Consider the following 23,372-nt stretch of genomic DNA (forward strand, 5'->3'; position numbering starts at 1 on the left):
TCAGTCAATTTTAATACTGCCGTTGGTGTTGTTAGAAAACATATTGCAGTAACGTTTACATCTTTACATTACATATTATGTCATAAAACCACATTATATATATATAATTTACTTTATAAAACTTAAGAGGTATTGTAATAAAAATATGTTTAAATTCCACAAGTTAGTACGTACAGTACTTGAACTAATGCGTGAGGCATGAGAGTTAGAAAACTTTATCGGAGGTTTTGTTTACGCTATTGTCTGTATTTTAGAGGGAACCCTTTCATTATGCATGGAATAATTTATGTTATAAATATATTAATATTTTCACAAGTGAATAGTATTACATTCAATACTTAGAGTGGGTTTTATTAGAAATTAATTCACTTTCACCAACTCCAACTCGTAAACAGAATATTAATTAGAACAATAAGACACCTAAATCTTTTCGAACAACGTTAAGACACATACTAGAGATTTATGTACATTCATATAATTATAAAATCTTTCAATACCATTATTGCGTACTAAATGATCTACTAACTATTGTCTCAAGAACATAACTGGCGGTGATGGATGAAAATCTTTGTAGAGAATCAATAAATAATTCTCTCAATTTATTAATAATTGAGAATAAATAATTCTCCTTCTGCACTATGTTTTAAAAGAAATATAATCCACAGCATACAAGATGACAGATTCTAAAAAAGCATACCATTACACCTTACAAAAGTTTTGATATGAATAGTCAATACAGAAATCAGGAATCTAATATTTGCTTAGACGAATAGACAGTGGAAAACCCCAGGTGGCATTTATAATTGACTCTAGAAAATAAACAAAAATTTGAACTTCGTAAAATGTGGGAAAATGACCCGATTTGAGTGGTGGGTGTTATTTTTGAGTTGTGTAATACAGAGTTTTGGGTGTTATAAAGTTTAAGGAAAATGAGTTTTAGTTTCCATACGTATAGTGTTATTCTGTTTATTATGTGAGTAGGTACCAAATGTTTTCTTTTTTTCTGTTTGTTTCCTTTTATGAAATGGACAATTACTTTCGACCTACTCTATTATAAGTTATAAGTATGGATATTTAATGATTGATCATCAAATGTATGTTATGTCTGTACACTTAAAAGTTTTCAATACAGCTATTTATCTTTCTTAACTCAACATACGGTGACAAAAATATAAATAAACGAGTGCTATCTAGAAAGTAAACTATGTTTCGCTCTGTAGCTTCTAGGGGCAGGTCTATCGCTGCCATTTTGATACCAGCGTGTTTTTCCGTTGGTAGCTATCCAGCCGTGCTAGTGAGAGGTTAATACTAACTATATAACTATGTTTACAAACTCTATTTTAGTGTCACTTTCAGATTTATATAATAAAACGTTCATTTTGTACTCGTATGTTGGATGTGCATTAATTATAGCTTTAAAATTAATAAATTAAAAAGAGTATTATAACAAATAGGATACAATGCTATTGAGATGACTACATCTTATACATTTAAGTGGTTGGAATAGAATTAAAATGAATCACTTAGTGTATATCTGAAAAACAGAAAGATAAATTCTTACATTAATTAAGTTTATTATTACCGAATAGGAAGTTAAAACAAATTTAATTAAATTTATTGGGCTATTTTTCATGTGTTTAAAATGCTAATTTGAAGATAATATGATTTAACATTTCATATAATATTATTTATAATGGACATTGTATCGTTACTCCATAGCTTCTACCATCTTAACTGTTCAAAGTTTATCTGTGTTCATACATAGTATATTATGTGGAATAGTGTAAATACAAAATTGAAATTAAGCTATCTACTTTCTATAATATATAATAAAAAACATGTTACACCTGATACTGACATCGGATAAAATAATTAAGGGAAATTATCGCATAATTACATTAGTTATTTGGATAAAAATAAAGCGTAAATTGGTGTAAAGTGCAATGAGCTCGGAGAGTTAACGTAACAGGTGACGAATCCTGACACACTAACAATTAAAAAGATATCCGGTTATAATTGGCACACAATTGACATCGTTATTTCTGAAAGATAATTGTTAAGAGCCAAATCCAGTTACCGACAATTATATAAAATCTGAGTGAAAGTGGTTTTTGGCTTGGCAGACATTTTAAATCTGAGTTAATTTATATTTCATGAAATATCTATGAATGTATACGAAGTATTCATGGATTTAATAATCCAATTAGATGCTTTAGTGAACTAAATATATATATATATATATATATATATATATATATATATATATAAGCGTAGCCGGAAAATGTTGTTTCGGTTAGTCTGTTCGAACGATATCTCAAAGACGTTTTGACTTGCGAACTTAAAATCTGTATACGAAGTATTCACTACATACTAAACGAGTGTTAGCGAATTTAACTTTGGTTCTACGGGTAACAATAACGAGAGCGAGAAGAAAATAAACCAAGGAAAAAATCTGTAATCTGAATGATAACACTTATTTTATATTTACAGTATATACAAACGCACGTAATGAGTTTACTTTGTTGAATTTGTCGATAGGTTAGTTCTGCCGTGCCAATCTATATTCCGTTGTATCAGTTTATGTGCATATAGTTTAGACAAGATAGACATGTTCGATGATGGTACATGTCCCTCAATGAGATTTGGCTTGTCAACCAATAAACTTGTCACATCGCTTTCTGGTACCGTAGCTCATTTACAGTATTAACTCACCAGGTAGCTTAATTATGCTAAACAGCTTAAGGATAAAATCAAACTCCTTATCTGAAAAATTATAAAAATATTTGGGAAGTACTTGAACAGAAAAAAATATATGCTATTGAACCACTTTACATCTACTCTTAAAAAAAACTTTTTAGTTTTTATGTAAAAAAAGGCAAATCTGTTCACTTAAACAACACTGATTTCTCCAATTTCGAAAGTTTGGAATTTAGCAAACGTATCCTTCCTGACTTAAGTAGAAAAAAACAGCACTTTCACGAATATCACCCAAACATATGAGTTGAAATAGGGTTACAATCCCTCAAAGAAGTATATTTTGGTTTTGTAACTCCCCTTGCCCTATAAAGATGAAATTTCACATATACATGTACCTTACATTAGAAAAAAAGAAAGCAATTCTTGAAAATCAACTATCAATAGTGGTTTAATAGGTTAGCAACCCATATAGGTTGAATCCTATAGGTTGTCCTATATATCCCACAGGTATATAGAACAATTTATGTATATACTTACTTGATTGGAATTAGGTAAACTCTACTGTGACGTTGGAAATACTTTAAACCAAAAGAACTTTACACTCCTTTTGATCGAAGGAGATTTCCCAGACTTATGTATGTTTTCAATCCAAATTCTACTGCGGCTTCGGATATACCTTAAACGAGATGTAGGTTGTTATGATTAGTGGCAAATGCTTTGCAACTGAAAAAGTCTTCTCAGACTATGTATATAGTTTTTGAACGAAATTTTTGCGAAAAACGCAAACACTTCCGTACCGAAATACCTTAAGCACTAGGTAGATTATAATTACCGGGAAGTTCGACCGAAAAAGACTTTCCAGACCTATGTATGTATGTATGTATATATATTCCTTATCGAAACAACAATGCAAATACTCCTATGGCACCTTAAATACCTTAGACACGAGTAGATTATAATGTCTGGCAAATGTAACTGAAATACACTATTCAGACCAATGCTGTATATACGAGTATTTTTTTGATCGTGGCAAAAATGCAAACGCTACTTCGGGACCGGAAATGCCTTAGACCGGACAAGATTTTCAAGGGTTAAAAGTACACACTTTTGACAAAAGTAGGCTTTTTACACTGAGAATGTACATACATTCTTTTATCGTAGCAACAGGGCTAACTCTACTATGGTGTTTAAATTCATTATTACCATTCATTCGAATTAGAAATGCTGCTTAATGTGCTAAACCTGAAATAAGAACCACTAGAAATTATGTTTAGCTTTTGAACCTCGTAATATTGAATACTAACGTAACATGTAGTGTAAATATGTTATCTTTGGATTTTAAACGATCATAAGGCTCCATCGTATTCAATCATAAGTGCTTTCACTAATATAACAACGAAATTAATATTACTCCACTCTGGAATAAAACGGTTCAAGTGGTACTGAATTTGTAGGAGGTATTCATTCTGATGTTATAGATATTTTTGGAGAAATTAGTTTATTTCATTGGTACTCAGAAAATCATTCTCACTCTCTGACTTCGGGTCCCCAAAACATGGCTCTTTAAAGTAAAGACTATTTATGAATCATGGGATACTGGAATATCTTCCAGTGACCATCACTTATCTCGAAACAGTTGTTATACCTTTTAGAAATATCTGTTATTTAATAGAAATTATATGCAAATCCGCGGGTAACTGCTAGTATTATATATTTTATTGTAACATTAGATATGTTTATTACATTCAGCGTTAATAATTAATCAGTTCCTAATTTATGTCGTCCATTATTAAAAATAAAATTTAATAGAAGGATGTAATTTGTTTAAAATAACACGGCAATAATCATTTATTTAATAAAAGTTATATATTTGGATATAACATACAACAATGTATATAACGTGCACTTCAGTTAGTGCAACGTCAAGTTAATACTATTATAAGAGGAAGCAGCTTTTAGGAGACTAATTCCGCTAACGACTTTTGTATTGATTTCAGCCTCTATGTTGTTGCGGTTTAATGTGTTCCGGTTTTTAGTTTGATGGATGCTTGCTGGTCACACCGTTAAACATATCTGTGTTAATTTGATTTGGAATTTGAAATGAGTTTCAACACTATAACGCTTAAATCTAACCGAATGTAGATATTTATATAGATTGTTAACTTAATCCACGGTAATAAAATACATTTCTCTACATTTCATTGAAATCTGAAATTTGATAAATGGAAAAAACCCAGAGACTACAAAACAAATTGTAAATGTTTTAAAATTCTAAAGTAAATAAGTAATTTCATTGACATTTAAAATATTCAACAAAAGAATAATTAAAAAGTAAATTCAAAAATTAACACACAATAACACTTTACTTACTTTGGAAAATTATTCCTTTTGTAGGCTCTTTAAATTAAATCATTGAAGTCACTGAAACATGAAATAACTTTCAAAATTAGATTGCTTAAAATAATTGATAATAATATTTTATTGATATCTAAGATTGGATACATGAACACTTTATTGACATTTAAAATATTCAGCGCAAAGATAATTAAAAATTAAATAGTTTGTAAGAAAAGTAACACACAATAACACTTTGTTACTTTTGAAAATTATTCCTTTGGTAGGCTATTTCAAGTTAAATCATTGAAACCAGTATAAATACGAGTAGCACATTTACCTCAATGATAAAGAAAATTTTTAAATTCTAATACTTAAAACAATTGATAATAGTTTTTTCTTGATATCTAAGATTGGATACATAGAGGATAACCAGAAAGTACACAAATAAAAAATTTAAGTTTATTTAAATTTTAAATTAAAGACACCAAGTTCAAATAATTATTGAAATTTTAATAATTTAACGTAATACATAATTATTAAAAGTACAAAAACCGAAATTAATTGTGAGATAATAATATCACCTTTTAAAGAACACATTTCCTTTTATAGAAACTTTCAAATATAATCATAGAAAGCAATATCTATTATATATATATATATATATATATATATATATATATATAATTATATTAATATAGTATATATTATATAGTAGTATATACTATATTATATAATATAATGTAAGTCTATTGTGAAGTTTAACTTGAAGTTTAATGAAAATTATTATAAAGTTCAATATTTTGTATGTATAACTTGATAATGTAAAGTTTGATATTTTTTCTTTGGAAGGTCTCACTCGTGTGTCACTATCGATTTTCCCAATAGCCAATAGCATCCAATCATAGAAGTCGATCATTTTATGTCAAAACTAGACTTGAGAAAATTAGACTGCATAGTTCAAGTTGAGTACGGGACTACGTCACATACGCGTAGTTAATAGTTAATATGCTAATAGCACGCTAAGTACAATATTTCAAAAGTAGTTAAAACATATATAAATTCTTAAAAGTATTTGCCATCTAATTTTAAACGCTATAAAGACGTTTTGAAACGTTGTTTGACGTACTTCATTCATACATTCATTATATTTTTCATGAGATGTTTACTCAATATGAAAATAAATAAAGCATACAAAATAAATTAAAATAATAGCATTTATAGGCTTCAGAAATATACTGGTTATGATTTATCGTGGGTAAGCAGAAATGAATAATTATTGAATTAAAAAGTATATTTTATACAGTTATTCTGTAAGACATTCTACGGAGTATCAGTTTGGCTGGTTTGATATAGTATGTTTTTAATGTATGTTAAAGATTAATACTTTTAAACCGAGATGACGACCTGCGTGATATATTTGAAATTACCAGGAAAACCTTGTATAACTATAGATATTCTTGTTGATCGAAGCAATAATTATAAATTTTTCTTCGTATATGAATTAATTTTTATATATGATTCAATTACTTAAAGAAATTTGATTTCACGTGAAGGAGAGCTTGAGCAGAAATCGTCTCCTCAGATTACGATAGCGTCGCACGTGTGACGTCACACGATCTGTACTTGCTCCAAGACTGTTATGTGTCTCTCCCGGCCGATATTACCGCTAAATGGCGCGACTCCAATGGTACTGTCGTCCTCTCACGTGAATATCCCTTTGTTCAGCTTTTATGGGGGAATGTTTTGTCTGTTTGCATCTTCTGCACACTATGTGATTTTATGGTTATGTAAATATGTGAGAAGTGTAAAACATTTGGGACTTTTATGTGTTTTATATTATTATTTCGGTATATATCAATAAATATTGTTGTATATCATGATTTGTAATAAATATGCGCTTTTTCAGAGCATATCGTTTAAAATGTTACTTTCAATTCATATTTTTATTTAAAAGTTGTTTTGAAAGGGATTAAAAGTTTAAATATTATATTTGGTTTTTTAACTGGAATATCAAACCGTCATTGTAAACTGATGTTTGAATTTAAACAGGTTGAAAAATCCTGCTAAGAATACTCGGATATACTCAAGCGAGTAATATTTACACCAAATTTAGATAGGTTAATAAGTGAAAACGTTCGCTCAACACATGTTCCCATACCTAAAAAAATTATGGTTGCCTGTAAAGTCGGTTTTACGGGCGAAGATTTTACGTGACAACGTCTTTTTCTCGGTAGAATATTTATTGATATGAATATTATTAAATTGCACAATAGGAACAAGGAATTGAATGAAAATAAGAATTGCACAAATTTTAACTATAGAAATATATTTTGTTTACTAAAACATTGTACATAATTTGAAATTAATTAAAATTTGTTATTGTAAATGGTAAAGTTGAATAAAACATTTACTAAAATTGGAATTTGAAATTCTTGCTAAACACAGTTAAATTCTAACTTCGCGCGTGGTGATTGGTCGGTTTAGTTCGTTTGTTTGGTCGCACTGTTATGACAGGTTAGAGGTTATAATTTGTTATTTTAAATGTTTGACTAGCAATACGCGCTGTTTCTTCTCAATCGACTGAATTACGATTGATTGCAGAGTGATTTAAACTAATAATTTACTTAACACTATCAACATTTGTCAATAGTATGACATAACCTATAAACTCAGTTTCTCAACTTTTGTGTCAATCTAACAATTAATCAATCAATCATAGTTTACGATAATGAAATATCAGTGTACAATTATTTACCTTTATTGTTGTAGTTGTTGTAAATGACGAATCTAAGCACTCCACATTTTCACGAATAAACATAGTTATCTGCTTTATCCTGTGCGGCGGACCCACAGTTATCTGCTTTATCCCGTGCGGATCCCGTGCGGCGGACCCACTGGACGGGCATCGTAACGTTACCGGGCGTTACACTTTTTCATGAGTGACTCCGAGCCGCAACCTAATTTAAGACGTTGTCACGTCAAAATAGTTAGAAGTAACGTTTTCCCAAAACTACTTATCTTAGTTTTTGGTTTCTTATATTAATACATTAAAAAAAAGTTAATTTACCAATTACTATAGTTTACAGAAATATCTACAGACAAATAACCTCACTCACCTACGGGGTTAGCCGATGAAGCTGTTTCTGAATGTTTCCTAGTTATGAGAAAATTAAATGTTTCCCAGTCCAGAATAGTTTATGAACGCAAATTATAAAACATGTAGAACGCATAATGTAATAATTTAGTTTTTCACCATAAACAATCCACAACCTTTGTTGTTCAGGTGTACCTTCAATCACTTCAACAGATGAGTTTGCATTCATGACTTTCCTTAGGGAGGAAATTGCAAGTTTGAATATAAAACGAAAATTTACCCAATACATTTGAATTCATTTCACTCTAGTTATACAACAATTTATGTGAATACGTTAGCGCCTTATACTTTTATAATTTACGCAATTTAATATAACTTAGGTGTCTCTAATATTTAAAATATTTACCTTACGGACGCAAAGGACGATTTATGTGGGTTTCCAAGGATTTGAGAATCCTGTTTTATAGTTTGTGCGTAATTTAAGCCTACTCATGGAATAAAAGGTCATCCTATTTTCTTCAAGGTATTGGCTTAAAATGCTTAATAATAACATGCTTGCCTAGACTATAGCAACTTCTGTCTTCTGTCAGTAGCAAATTAGATTACCTCTGTCCAGTTCTACATTATATATCCCTACTACTCACATAAAATGTGGCTTAGTATATGTTTTTGTAGGGTTAAAATGTAATCTATTTGGAACATTGTTATACTCTGTCCTGATATCGGTTATCATTAAAGTATTGTGAACCCTCACAAACACAAACACTCTCGCACGTTAAATCACAACTGGTTGTTGTGTGCCCGATGTCCAATTATAAGTTTAAACGAGTTTTGTTAAAATTATTCAATTTTTATATATGAGGTAGTCTTCATAACAAAATAACTATTTCACCATGTCACATTAACACACTGATTCCATCTGTTCTAAAGTTGGCACTCTGTTCTGAAGACTCGTGAGGCAATGAAGGTTTACATGTCAAACAACGTATGTTGTAGCTAGAGATGTTTCATAGTTCAGATTGTTTACAATCATTTTATTTATTAATGATATTGTAATATTTAATAGTTTTATTCATGGAGATAATATATTTAATAAAATTATTTACTACAGTTAAAAATTAAATACGTTTCTGTACGCTATGGTGCCAGTAGATGATTCCGATCTTACACATTCTAGGTTTGCGGCGGGCGGCCATCTGTGTTAGTGTATTACTGAACACTAGTCTTAACATAACAAGAAGTTATTTGGTGTCGTTCAATAGTTTTGTTACAACTATTAAAAACCAAAGTTCAACTTAAATCACTGAAAAAAAAAAATGTTTACAAAGATTTTTCTTTGTTAAATAGCAGACTTATATACTGAACTCAAACTTACTTTACATACCTGACTAGAGGTTTTAGGAGCTGCACAATTTAACAATAAAATATCCTACAGTATTGATTCAACACTCAAATTTTACCACATGAATTTAAAACCTGAAAGGCAAACATGAATAAGGCAAAAATATTTAAAGGAACTCATTGGTTTCCCACTACTTGACTGCAGTAATGAAAAACAGGTTTCGATGCAGTTCTAAATTTCCAGAGTAACTTCAGCAAAAACTAAACAACTTCTGAGCACGAGCAGCTTCTAACTGTCCCAATCGTTACGTACACTGTACACTCTTTCCTATACAAACAGGAACTTAAAAACTTATTTCATTACCTTAAAACCAATATTTAGGCTGTTAGAAGTCATCCTATGTCCTAAGTGGAACAATTTTATTTACAACCAGTTCACAGGAGTGGTTCAAAATAAAAACTCAACAATGGTATAAGCTGTGTGTACAAATATTGGAACGATTGTCAATTTCTCAATGACTGTTCGTGCAATAATCCACAAATACAAAACATTGTTACTTCCTACTCTAACACAGAACCACAACACCTATTTTACAAAACTGAAAATAAAATAAACAAAGATACTATTATCAATATTAAATTGGCTAGTAAATTTTACAAATAAGTTGTTCAATATATAGACTGAGAATAGGTGTATAATACAAACATTTGCATGAACACACTACTTATATAAAAATAACTATAGATTCATGAAATGCACTTATTCAAATGAAAAAACTTGCTCCGATTTGTGGTCCATACACTATCTAAACTTTATGTTCTATCAACTCATCATTGGCTTTAATTTCAAGCTGTAAAATACAATCAATCTAGAACAAGTCCTGCATCATTATGTGATCCAAATCACAATGACAACATACTGTGACGATGATGTTATTGTCAATTAATTTCATTAAGACAAAGCAGACACTATTAAACTTCTTAGCCACACAAGAAGATTAAAGGTATATAAGTCTAACAAGAAAAATGTGTTCAAATAAATTAGTATCAGATTTAAATCACTATTATGTACACAAATAAATCATTTACCTACAACCACTTAAAATTGTATATGGCAAAAAAATGAGCTGGTGAACCGTAGCTGTACTGAAACCAAAACCGTTTACATATTATTTCTCAATTATATAAATAATATATTATAATGGATAATATTAAGATATTCAATGAAAGCTTATATACACTGAAATCCTGTGTAAAAGAGAAAGTATACAGGATTGATTGTCAAAGTTGTTCTGAAAAGGAGAAAGTGCTTTAAATTAAATATAATAATAGTTATACTAGTAAATACAAATTACACTCTATAAAAAAAACAAATTGCACAAACATGGTAAAACAATGAAATACTGTTTACTTCCACATCGAAATTAAGGTGGGAGAAGCTAATGGCATCTTACCCTAGCAGCATACACAAGTGGAGGATAAAGCTAACAACAAGAACATACAATTGCCTAAACTATTCTGTTTTACAAAGTAAATAATTTATTAATCTATTTACTAATCACAAAATTTATAGAACAAATCTTCAATATGCAAAAATGGTTTGGCAACTTCAGAAAAAAGTTGAATTGTACATTTAATATTAACAAACTACCAGAAAAATTGTAGTGAACTTTTGAATAAAATGTTGTGTTTGAATAAAATTATTAATTATTTTCTCTATAAGGTTTTCAATATTAATATGTATATAACACAGAGTGATCCGATACGAAATTGACAAATTTAAATAAATTTTTGTATTAATTTTTTGTGATCATTATTCTAACAAACCATGAAGCCAATTGAAGTATCTTTTGTTTTCCCTCATAAAGTTCATTAGTACCACAAACATCTACCAGTGATAAGGATATATAGTCCTTCAGGGATACGCTCTTCGCATGAAGGAGCAGTGGAAAAGTCAAATGACCGAAAATTCACATTTTCTAATTCAGGTGACAGTTTTTTAAACATACTGATGTATTTATAAAAATCTTTTAGTTTTAGGCTTGAGAAAGAAAAGTACATTTGTCTTAATGCTTTTAGAGTAATTACTACTTGTCATGGACAGCTACAAGGTTTCCCCACATTAACTATTTAAAACTAAAACTGTCACACGATTTACTCTGTCCCTTCAATTCGACTCTAGATATACTAAAATTTGTCTGTAAGTCAATATAAATATTAGAAAGTATCTGTAAAATCCATATTTCCCAAAGTCCATCTTATCCAAAGTAACGTTACAACTAATGGTCCGGGAACCAAGAACACTATATTCAGAAAATATAGTTTTTCATGATATCTGATTTAGGAATCAGGAATAGGAATTAATGAGAAAGGAAACAATCGTAAGCTGCTTGAATAAAAGTAATTTTTAAACAATTTATCTTAGCTTTACTCATAACTCACCATCAGACATCTAAAAAATAAAAAATAATTGTATCAATGTTATGCAACCAATCAAAGATATTTATAGTTTCTACTTCCAGTGAAATAATTAATTTGTATGTCGTTGGCTGACAATGATCTCACATTAAGTATAGCACTAACTCTTGTTTTAAGTACGGCAAGCCAATGAGGTCAGACATGTTAAAAAGTACATTGTTTGATATTGTAACTATTTTTATGCCCTCCCGTTTCAGTCCCAACAAAACTAGCGTGGCGGACAAGTGTTTTATTATTTATTGTCAGTTCCAGTTCAAATTGGCTTTGCCCTGAACAAGCTTGTACCGGAACAGTGTTTTATAGTGGTATTAGTCTGTTTGAGCTAGTAAAATGATTGTTTTTAGTGTAATAGATGTATACTATCTCCCTTCCCGTGGTGGTCTGGTGAGCTATTATGTCATTTTTTTAACTTTGTAATAAAGTTGTATTACGTGATTATTTTTTGTTATTCAGTAATTTATAATGCACTTGTAAATATAAATACATCTAGCAAAGCGTGTACAATTCATGCAGTGAATGTTACGTGGACCTCATTGAATTTAACGTGTAAATACGACTGCAGTACATATACCCACACAAAAATATGTGCCTGATGTGGGAAGAATTAATCAACTCCCAGTAAGTATAATAATAAAAATACAGTACCATGTATACAAAGGTTGTCTATCCGCATGGTGAGCAAATTATAAATGTGCAAAGTATGGATATTGTGTGTTGTATCCCGTAAAAACGCATGGTCGGTATGAAAGGCTTATGGATCATGAAAATAACAAAAAAGTTAACATCGAGGTTTTGGAAGCAACAATGCAAAACACATTTGACCGAACCATGAGTCTTCACAAACAGAATCTGTAATCGGCACAACTGTGTTTTCAAATATTAATTTGTTTGACAGGGAACAGTGCTAGATAGGAAACACTTTTGTTCGGGCCGCTGTAATATTTATGTACGCCCTAATGTCTATGTGGTTTACAACCCAATTAACCATATCAAACTGTCCTATGTTTTATGAGAGTTACAAGCTGTGTGTTCACCCGTTCCTGCTGTCTACTATATTTTATTTACACAGTGTATAAAGTCACAAATTTAACTTTTACACGGTCAATACATTTCTTGTTTCCACTTCAGTTTTTTGTGTCTCTGTAATAAATATTAACGAAATTTTTTAAATTCATTGAACTAAATAAAAACACGATGTTCAATGTTTTGAAAATTATAGCTTAAAGTATTAGATTAAAGTGGAATGTGAAATTGTCGTGAAAAGTAAACAAACATGTCAAAAGTAACCAATGATACGAGATTTAATTTCCTTTATCAATGTCCTCAGATTAAAATTGAAGTAACTCTCTTTTCCAAACAACAATTAAAGTGATCTACTGAAGCGAATTTAAATGAAACCCTACTGTCTGAGAGGAAAGTTGGTCAACGTAACTTCCAATTCTGAACTTGCTGTCTGCGGAATACAGATAATATCACCGTTTCACAAGATCCTTTAATATCAGATATTGCACAAGAGAATTGTCAACCCACCACTCTGAAAAAATTCTCAATCGATTTATTCACTTTTTATTAATTTAAAACGTGCTTTTCGTGACCTGCTTGTGTTCGGGAGAAGACGGAATATCAGTTTATACATTATCTTTACATATTTTTGGTTCGAAATCAATAAGATATTACAAAATATATAGTGTCATTTCTTACTAATGATGTCATAAACTAATAAAATGTAATGCGTATTCAAAATATCAAAATGAAACGTACTTTTCCTACGAAGAATATTTTCTGTAAAGTACTCTAATACTCGTAATTAGTTCAAACATAAATTGTTTCGTGTATGCAGAATATTTTTTAACAACTTAATAACATGTAATAGTAACATGAGGGCAATCAACTTGGTCATTGTATGTCAATACATAATCCACTAATAACTTTATTAATAAATATTATCTGATTGTATGGTGTTTTAAAGTTTGTATCCACTTTTTTGTTTGATGATAAACCACTAGATAGTTTTAAATTTGAGAAAATACTTGTATAGTGGATGCTGTATATGAAAGTCGGCAAACAATATTGTACTCTCAAGGGCCCCATACACCTGCGAGTCTGGGTCGCGAGCCTGGCTCGACTCGCCTAGAAATGGACCAAATCCGTCAGTGTATGGACAATAAAGACCCGAGCCGAGTCAAATTCAGGCGAGCCGAGCCGGATCCGCCACTGCTTGCCGTGCGGCTCGGCTCGAGTATCAGTTCGCCAGTGTATGGCGCATTACGGATCGGACTCGTGCCCCCACCACCGAAAAATCTGTTCATTCCTTTTTCACTACTGTACGCCAAACGTTACGCACCACTCGTTCCGCCAAGGGTAAGGTGTTTTGTTTGTTTTGAGTTAACATGGCTGACTCCAAGTTATTTATGAGCCCTGATTTTTTAACAACATTTATTGAAGAGTATCGAAATTTGCCGATAGCATTTATTATGTAGACCGTCCGGTAGCCAGAAAACGGAGAGTAGCAGTGAGGCGTTCCTCTGGTGATATAGCGTTTCGCAGTATAGTATCTTTTTTGTTATAAGCGGTTTAACCTCGTCCAATAACATGTTAAAACTTTCAGCTGACATCCTTAAATAGTTTGATAGTCTTGGTGACTATCTTCCTAACAAAATTCAATAAATTCATGTGACTAATTCTCTTTCTATTTAGTAACCAATTCTTTGACCACATTGCCCTTTTCTTCCGTTTCTTCTTAAATACACCTAGCTCATCTAACACTATGACCGCAGCTGCAACCTTCTTCGAAAAACTCATGTTTGCAACTGGGCGAGCAAGATACGTAGGTGTATGGTGAATAATCAGCGGGTCCGGCTCGCGAGCCAGGCTCGCAGGTGTATGGGGCCCTTTAGTCAGTACTGTATTGTGAGCTAGAGCCTACTAGCTATAAATACAGGCTAGTTTAGTATTGATTTAATGCAAGCTAGCTTGATGTGATGTGATAGATAAGATTACGAATCTCATTTTCCCATATGAAAAACAACCTGTTTGTAACTACCTGAATAGTAGTAGCCTATGCAAAAAATGTAAAAAGGGTCAAATGCGTTTCAAAATGTTGTAGCTGTACGATATGTTTTAATGACTTTACTGAATGATTTACAAGTTGTACAATTTAAACAATCTTTCTTCAAATTCGTCTTAAGTATTAATAACTTATTTTGAATCTACTCTTAATTATTCAGTATAATCGTAGGTTGTTTTATTGGTTATTTCTCAATAAAAGTTTTAGTTTATGGGATCGTTATTCATTAACTCGTTTCTCATTGAGAATTAAAAAAAATTTCAAATTCTGTTTTGTAATCTTAAAACTTAATCTTAATCTATTAAGATAATTAAACTAACTTTAATCTTAAAACTCTTTTTTTGATAATTTTCAATAAAAGTGAAACTGAGTTTGAAACTGACGAAAAAGCACTGTGGATTCAATTCTGAGGCAACTAATTAATCCATTTATGCCTTCAAGTTTAAAACAAACAGTTTTTAGTAGGGATAACGAGTTAACTGAATTAGTTCTTTAACTACAAATATCTTTTTTTTAATCCAAATATACCTCGTAGAAACCAAAATAGGTTACTAGGTTACAGATAAATACCAATATGGTTAGTGTCAATGACTTGAGAAGAACAGTATTATTATTTTATATTATTATTATATATTATATTAATATTATTTTCAACCTGAATTACACAATGTTTTGTATATTCCAGACGAAGAGTTAACAAGTTATCTGAACAACAAGAACACAGCAAACATACTTTACATCAGAGATGTATGAGGCCGCGCAATATGTTAGCAACAACGTGTTCCCTGCGGCCGACTGTTTCCACGCTAATTTGTCAAACTGCGCCACGAGCTTAACTCTGACTGCAGGCGCTGCCTGCCAGTTGATTAAAAAAGGAAAAGTTATTACAGTGGTACTACGGTACTTTAAGGATAAAAACGTATAAGCTATCCAGGACAATGTGTGTACAAGGTAGCCTGTGTTGGTAACTTTAATTTGTTCTACGATTGTTAACGACTTGTTTTCCGAAATCATAAAGTTCATATTTGCCCTAAAATTATTTAAATAATTCAAATAACTACTAATACTTTTTTAACACAAATCACCAAACAATTGTACGTATTAGGTGTTTATTAATTCCGTGAAACACTGTAGCTTATTAAATATACTTAATTTATAAAATAATTTAATTACTCCAATTTTTAGTTACTTCTTATCTTTAAAAAATCTCCTAATCGATATTTTCAAAAATCTTCAAAACATATGAATAGGGGAGGTTTAAAGTCTTCGAGTAGTGTTAAAAATAATGTAGTAAAATACTGATACTTCGGTTACTTAAACGTAGATGGCCAAAGTACAAAGTACCCAACATATCTAATTTATAGATTAATTTTTAACATTTTTAATATAATTTTTAACATATTAATTAATAACATTGTTTCAAAAGAGAGGTCTTCTGTGAAAAACTGTAAACACTTCCATTAAACAATTATGGCATGAGTAATCCACGTAATAGTTTTTGTCCTTTTGGTTCCGTAGTAAACAAATTCTTGGTTTAAACGCTAAAAATGATCGTGTGATCTTATAAATTATCCTAAAATTGAGGTTTAAAACGTAAAAAGTTTTTGTTTTGTGTTTGGACGTCTCAGAAAAGTGTTAAAGTTTGACACTTATTACATTATAGTACGCTTGTTTATTTTGGCGTTTGACAAGGAAAATGTAGTGCTTCTCTAAGTACCTTATAGTTATCGAAACACAGGCCATCAGCTCTTTTAAATACCCTATAAGAATTAAGATGCGCGTTCTGCTTATAATTAGACTATCCATAAATTGTGTCACCTGTATTGCTGTCTAGCGTACATCGAATGAGGTGTCGGCGTTGCTGTTCGTTTAGCACGATACGTAGATTTATAACAATAGTTCTGTAATAGACCTAAATATGTGTCATCTGAGAGCAGAGTTGTATAGGGGGAGAATATAAATTGTGTCACCTGTATTGCTGTCTAGTGTACATCGAATGAGGTGTCGGCGTTGCTGTTCGTTTAGCACGATACGTAGATTTATAACAATAGTTCTGTAATAGACCTAAATATGTATCATCTGAGAGCAGAGTTGTATAGGGGGAGAATATAAATTGTGTCACCTGTATTGCTGTCTAGCGTACATCGAATGAGGTGTCGGCGTTGCTGTTCGTTTAACACGATACGTAGATTTATAACAATAGTTCTGTAATAGACCTAAATATGTATCATCTGAGAGCAGAGTTGTATAGGGGGAGAATATAAATTGTGTCACCTGTATTGCTGTCTAGCGTACATCGAATGAGGTGTCGGCGTTGCTGTTCGTTTAGCACGATACGTAGATTTATAACAATATAGTTCTGTAATATACCTAAATATGTATCATCTGAGAGCAGAGTTGTATAGGGGGAGAATATAAATTGTGTCACCTGTATTGCTGTCTAGCGTACATCGAATGAGGTGTCGGCGTTGCTGTTCGTTTAGCACGATACGTAGATTTATAACAATATAGTTCTGTAATAGACCTAAATATGTGTCATCTGAGAGCAGAGTTGTATAGGGGGAGAATATAAATTGTGTCACCTGTATTGCTGTCTAGCGTACATCGAATGAGGTGTCGGCGTTGCTGTTCGTTTAACACGATACGTAGATTTATAACAATAGTTCTGTAATAGACCTAAATATGTATCATCTGAGAGCAGAGTTGTATAGGGGGAGAATATAAATTGTGTCACCTGTATTGCTGTCTAGCGTACATCGAATGAGGTGTCGGCGTTGCTGTTCGTTTAGCACGATACGTAGATTTATAACAATAGTTCTGTAATAGACCTAAATATGTATCATCTGAGAGCAGAGTTGTATAGGGGGAGAATATAAATTGTGTCACCTGTATTGCTGTCTAGCGTACATCGAATGAGGTGTCGGCGTTGCTGTTCGTTTAGCACGATACGTAGATTTATAACAATAGTTCTGTAATAGACCTAAATATGTATCATCTGAGAGAAGAGTTGTATAGGGGGAGAATATAAATTGTGTCACCTGTATTGCTGTCTAGCGTACATCGAATGAGGTGTCGGCGTTGCTGTTCGTTTAACACGATACGTAGATTTATAACAATAGTTCTGTAATAGACCTAAATATGTGTCATCTGAGAGCAGAGTTGTATAGGGGGAGAATATAAATTGTGTCACCTGTATTGCTGTCTAGCGTACATCGAATGAGGTGTCGGCGTTGCTGTTCGTTTAGCACGATACGTAGATTTATAACAATATAGTTCTGTAATAGACCTAAATATGTGTCATCTGAGAGCAGAGTTGTATAGGGGGAGAATATAAATTGTGTCACCTGTATTGCTGTCTAGCGTACATCGAATGAGGTGTCGGCGTTGCTGTTCGTTTAGCACGATACGTAGATTTATAACAATAGTTCTGTAATAGACCTAAATATGTATCATCTGAGAGAAGAGTTGTATAGGGGGACAATATAAATTGTGTCACCTGTATTGCTGTCTAGCGTACATCGAATGAGGTGTCGGCGTTGCTGTTCGTTTAGCACGATACGTAGATTTATAACAATAGTTCTGTAATAGACCTAAATATGTATCATCTGAGAGAAGAGTTGTATAGGGGGAGAATATAAATTGTGTCACCTATATTGCTGTCTAGCGTACATCGAATGAGGTGTCGGCGTTGCTGTTCGTTTAACACGATACGTAGATTTATAACAATAGTTCTGTAATAGACCTAAATATGTATCATCTGAGAGCAGAGTTGTATAGGGGGAGAATATAAATTGGCCGAGGCTACCAAACATATCGACTTGACCAAGGTCTCACTTGTGTGACTGGTAGTTCGCCTGTGATTGTTAAAAATAATTTAAGAAATCCATAGTCATCACTTGATTATAAGAAACTTGATATTTTCAAGGATAACAGCGTTAGTATTAGATTTAACTCTATGATTTGTAGAAAACGCAAAATATTGAGAACTTTGAATGGTTATAAATATTTCGATCTACACAGGGGTTCAGAGTACTATAAATAAATATTTTCCATTAAAATTATTTATCAGTATGATGTTAGTGAATGAGTCAAAATGGGTTTTAAAAACATTTCTATCATTTTATTTTTCACCCACCTACACTGGACGAGAAATACAAAGATGGAAACACAAATTGTACATAATGATTAGTCACTAACTAGGTATAAGTACGATCATGTTAAAACGCCCACTCTTTGCACGCATGTTTAGTACTAGATATAATAAATTCATTATAATTTTTAATATACGCTTAATTTTAAGAGTTCATTTTTGAAATGAGAACATCAGATTTATTACTTGTTATGTAGGCAATAATCCATTATGTTATCCATGTTTGAAAGAAATATATCGTTTACAGTACGCAATGATCCTATTAGAGTATATAGGGATAAAATAAACCCTTGAATAAGTCACATTGTTACTTTACGGCCAACCGAAGTAACGGGAAATACGGAAAGGAGGTAATGTGTTACCAAATGTTTCCCTTAGGAAGAGTTTTTCTGACCAGACAGTAAAACACAGTCGGTAGTTCGTAGTCAGCAGTTATTTATCTGACTTCTCTCTTACATAAGGCTTACCGACCAAAAACTAGAATTTATCTTAAACTCTTCAACAAACATATACAACAGTCCAGAAAATAGGATTCAAGTTTCTGAGAAATTATTAATCAAGTCAATATCAATAATTCCGTTCTAACCAGTATGTGGAAAAAAAGTTAAATGTTATCATTTTCTCGTATTTTATAAAAATTGTTTAAATATTTCTCACTTTTTAAATTGGTGATAGCAAAATGGGCATTGTGATAGTTTTCGATAATTAATAAAGTACTAAGGAATATTTAGTTATAAATTATCTACAGATATAAAATTAATTAGAGATCAAAAAAGAAAATACATTTTTAATGGTTGTTCGCAATTACACACGTACTTAATATTTGTGTAAACATCACAAACAGTTTTGCTGTATATTAAAAGAAATGTGTGGAAAGTTGTTCATGTTTTTAAACGCTTTTCTGCTGGCACGTATTTGTACACATTTTTTACGTATATTTCCTGCGCTCTATGTGGAAATTAATTTTTAAATAGATTGATATGTTTTCGTATTTTGTTAGTAATGTATCAACTATGAGTGAAAAGTATAATGTTTTTACTTTTGATTGATAAAATATCATTTCACAAACCATCTAATATTTGTACTTTTACCTTTTTATTAGACCAAAACACCAATTTGCTTAAAGAATAAAAAAGTAGTTTTCATATTGGTGAATTTAATAAATAATGATCGACTGTAAATTTAATATTTTTTCTATAAAGTTTGAGAACGTGTTTTCAGTACAGGCCAATTTAAAGGAATTCTTGCGACCAACTAAAATGTGAATGCATCATGTTTCAAACCAGAGTGCTCACATATTTTATTTTTAAATAATTGACTAAACCCTGGTTCCTGAAAACTAGATGAGAAATCACAAGGAGAAAAAGCGACTATCATCAAATTCCATGTTTTCTATTTATCAATCGATATTTATCTGAAATTCTCAATCTATAGCCCAAATTGTTTTCTTAATATCCGCTAAATAAGCAGAAACATGACAGACTATGTAACTAGTAATAATAGGACTAGTAACTAATAGGATTCACTTAAATAAACCATTACCACTGAAATATACGATTATACAGCCTAAACTGGACAAGCATGATAGAAAGATTCACTGTCCTTGCTATGTGGTTATGTTTATAAACGACTAAGAAATAACGAAAAGAAACATTTCTTTCAGTTTTCTCTTTGCGAAGACGACTCATCCCATCAGCTACAAGGCTCAGCGTTATTACAAGTCTTTTGTATGATCGCCGAAGCCCTCCCACGCCACGCAGTCCTTACCTCTCCCGGGAACGTTACTCCTCACGTTCTCTGCCAAACTTGCAACTTTCCCCGTTTACCTTACCGATCACATACAAACTCAATTTCTTTACACCTTAATATCAAATTCTGTTTCTTAGCATCCTTTAGCATGATTAATAATAATTATTATACATTGGTACAAAAATATTAAATTGTAAAATATAAATATACGCCACCCAGTTTGATAATAATGCATGTTAATGCAAGAGCCACAATTCCTACTTAAAATCAAGCTCTCATCTCAGTGTATTTTAACGCTTCATAAATAAAAAAATGTAAATCCTTTGTTCAACACATACTCTTCATTTTCAAAACCTGTTGAGTTAAACACAGTTGTAAAGTATTTTAATGTTACTATTAACCCCATATATATTAATTGGATTGAAATAAATATAGCTTTTTCATGTTGCAGCTACTCTTTCATATTGTTACTGTAAAGGTACTTTTAAATTACACCTCTGACAGGTGACTTCTAATTAGGGTTTTCTTACCTATATACGATTTTTTAGAGGATAATAATAACTTGACTATCGTTATAAAATATGGCTACTTCTCTTGAAAAATCATATTCAGAATCGCATGTAGCATGTTTAATATTAAATATACACAACTGTCCTGACCATAAAGTAACATTTATCACAATTTTGTCCTTTACATTTTTTTATACAAACACAGCTAATTAGATATTAGTCACACCCGTTACGTCATTTTAAATTTCAGGAATGTTGGAGATTATTAGGAGGAAATTAAAATTATTTTATAAATTTTATAAATAATACAATCTAAATACAAATATGGGAATTATTAAATTAAATATATGAGATAAAGTTATTTGGAAATCTAGTAGAGAATTACCTTTGGTACTGTAATATTAATCTCTAGTCCTTATCTATAACACTCGATTATAACAATGGTCTTGTCAAGGTTCATCTGCATATGACTATTACTTGTATATCTAATATCAATGCCTAAATCTATATTATGCAATAAAACAAATACCGGACTTTGTATTATAACAAATTACGATTATTGACGTGGATTAAATAACGATTAAATTTTGCATATTCAATCAGCAAAGCCACTTGGTGTTCAGTACAAACTCTTTTTTGTAGACATACTCAATATGTCGTACATTATTACACTTGAGCCGTACCGGTAGGCGAACCAAACGTTTTTGAAATTATCGTCAATCGTGCCAGTTTTGGTAGAGTTGGAAATAGGAGGGTATCGGAAGGGGTATAAAGGTAATAAAATCGTATTCTTTTTAGAACTTAACATTGATTATCAGGCATTATTATGTTATAGTCAGGCAACTACGAGTTCAAGATGACTGAAAGTCACCCACTTTCAACACAATAATCCAGCTGTATGCACTGTAGTTAGCTGAAACTGATACAACATTTATTCAAGTGCTTGACAGTTGGTTTAAGTATATGAAGCTAAAAAATTTGAGCTGGTAGTAACAATTATCCCTTTTTATTTTTAACCCTTTCGATAACCACCCATTTGGACGCGCGCACGAATTACCTCGGCTGACGATCGATTTCTTTCTCAAGAGGAGAGTTCACTACTTATTTCAAGAAAATCCCCCTTGTGTGCTTTTCAATCCGAATTAGCTCTCGGTTCCTGGCCTATCTGTGGGCAGATACAACCGCCGCAAAACTTACGTGCAAAAGAACGACGCAACTCTCCAATCGTTACCCCTCGATGTACAGACTGCTGTTATAACGGATGAAGAGAGAAGTGTAAAATACTCAGCTACCGCTGGAGTCCACAGTAGATTTTACTATCCGGACAAGATACAAGTCACTTTATAACTTATAAAAGTATATTGGTGAAGCGCTGAACAGGAAACAGCCACGTGGACCTCGCACTCTGCAGTTGCAACACATTTCTGTGAAACATGAACCATCCTCCCAGGCCAAATACGTACCTCCCTGCTTGCTTGAGCCGTTATTACTACACCCATTTCCTCAGTGTTTTCGTCTTTCCCTTGTTTATTCTTAGTGGGTCATGAATTTTTTAAAAAGTAACTTTTAATCAAAATACCTTTGTTCTTGACGTAACTACTTCTTGGAGAAATAGATTATATTAATTTAAAACGCATTTGAAGTTTAAAATATTCTTAAATGCTTAAAAGTCTTATAACATATGGTCAAGATGAAACTTAAAAGATAAAATACCAATAAAAATATACGACTTCTGGTTTACGTAACGATTCTATGTGAGCAAGTTTTATTATGGACTTACAATTGTGCATGAACTTCGACACTGTCTATAGTACTATTTTAAACTGAGAAATGTGGGGAAACTATTCACAAACAATTTAACAGTACTCACCAACTTCCGCAAGTAAAACTTTTATTTTTAATATTTGAGATTTGTTAAGAAAAAATGATTTCAATATTTTTGAAGACACT

At 31.6% G+C, this 23,372-nt stretch overlaps 1 protein-coding gene across 5 annotated transcripts in view; it reads left to right on the top strand.

Annotated features, from left to right (window-relative positions):
* Nucleotides 1–23,372, top strand: part of LOC124374291 — a 1,063,620-nt gene that overhangs the window by 147,222 nt on the left and 893,026 nt on the right. The window lies entirely within an intron of this gene.

This window comes from Homalodisca vitripennis, chromosome 1, assembly GCF_021130785.1.
Source record: "Homalodisca vitripennis isolate AUS2020 chromosome 1, UT_GWSS_2.1, whole genome shotgun sequence".
NCBI lineage: Eukaryota > Metazoa > Arthropoda > Insecta > Hemiptera > Cicadellidae > Homalodisca > Homalodisca vitripennis.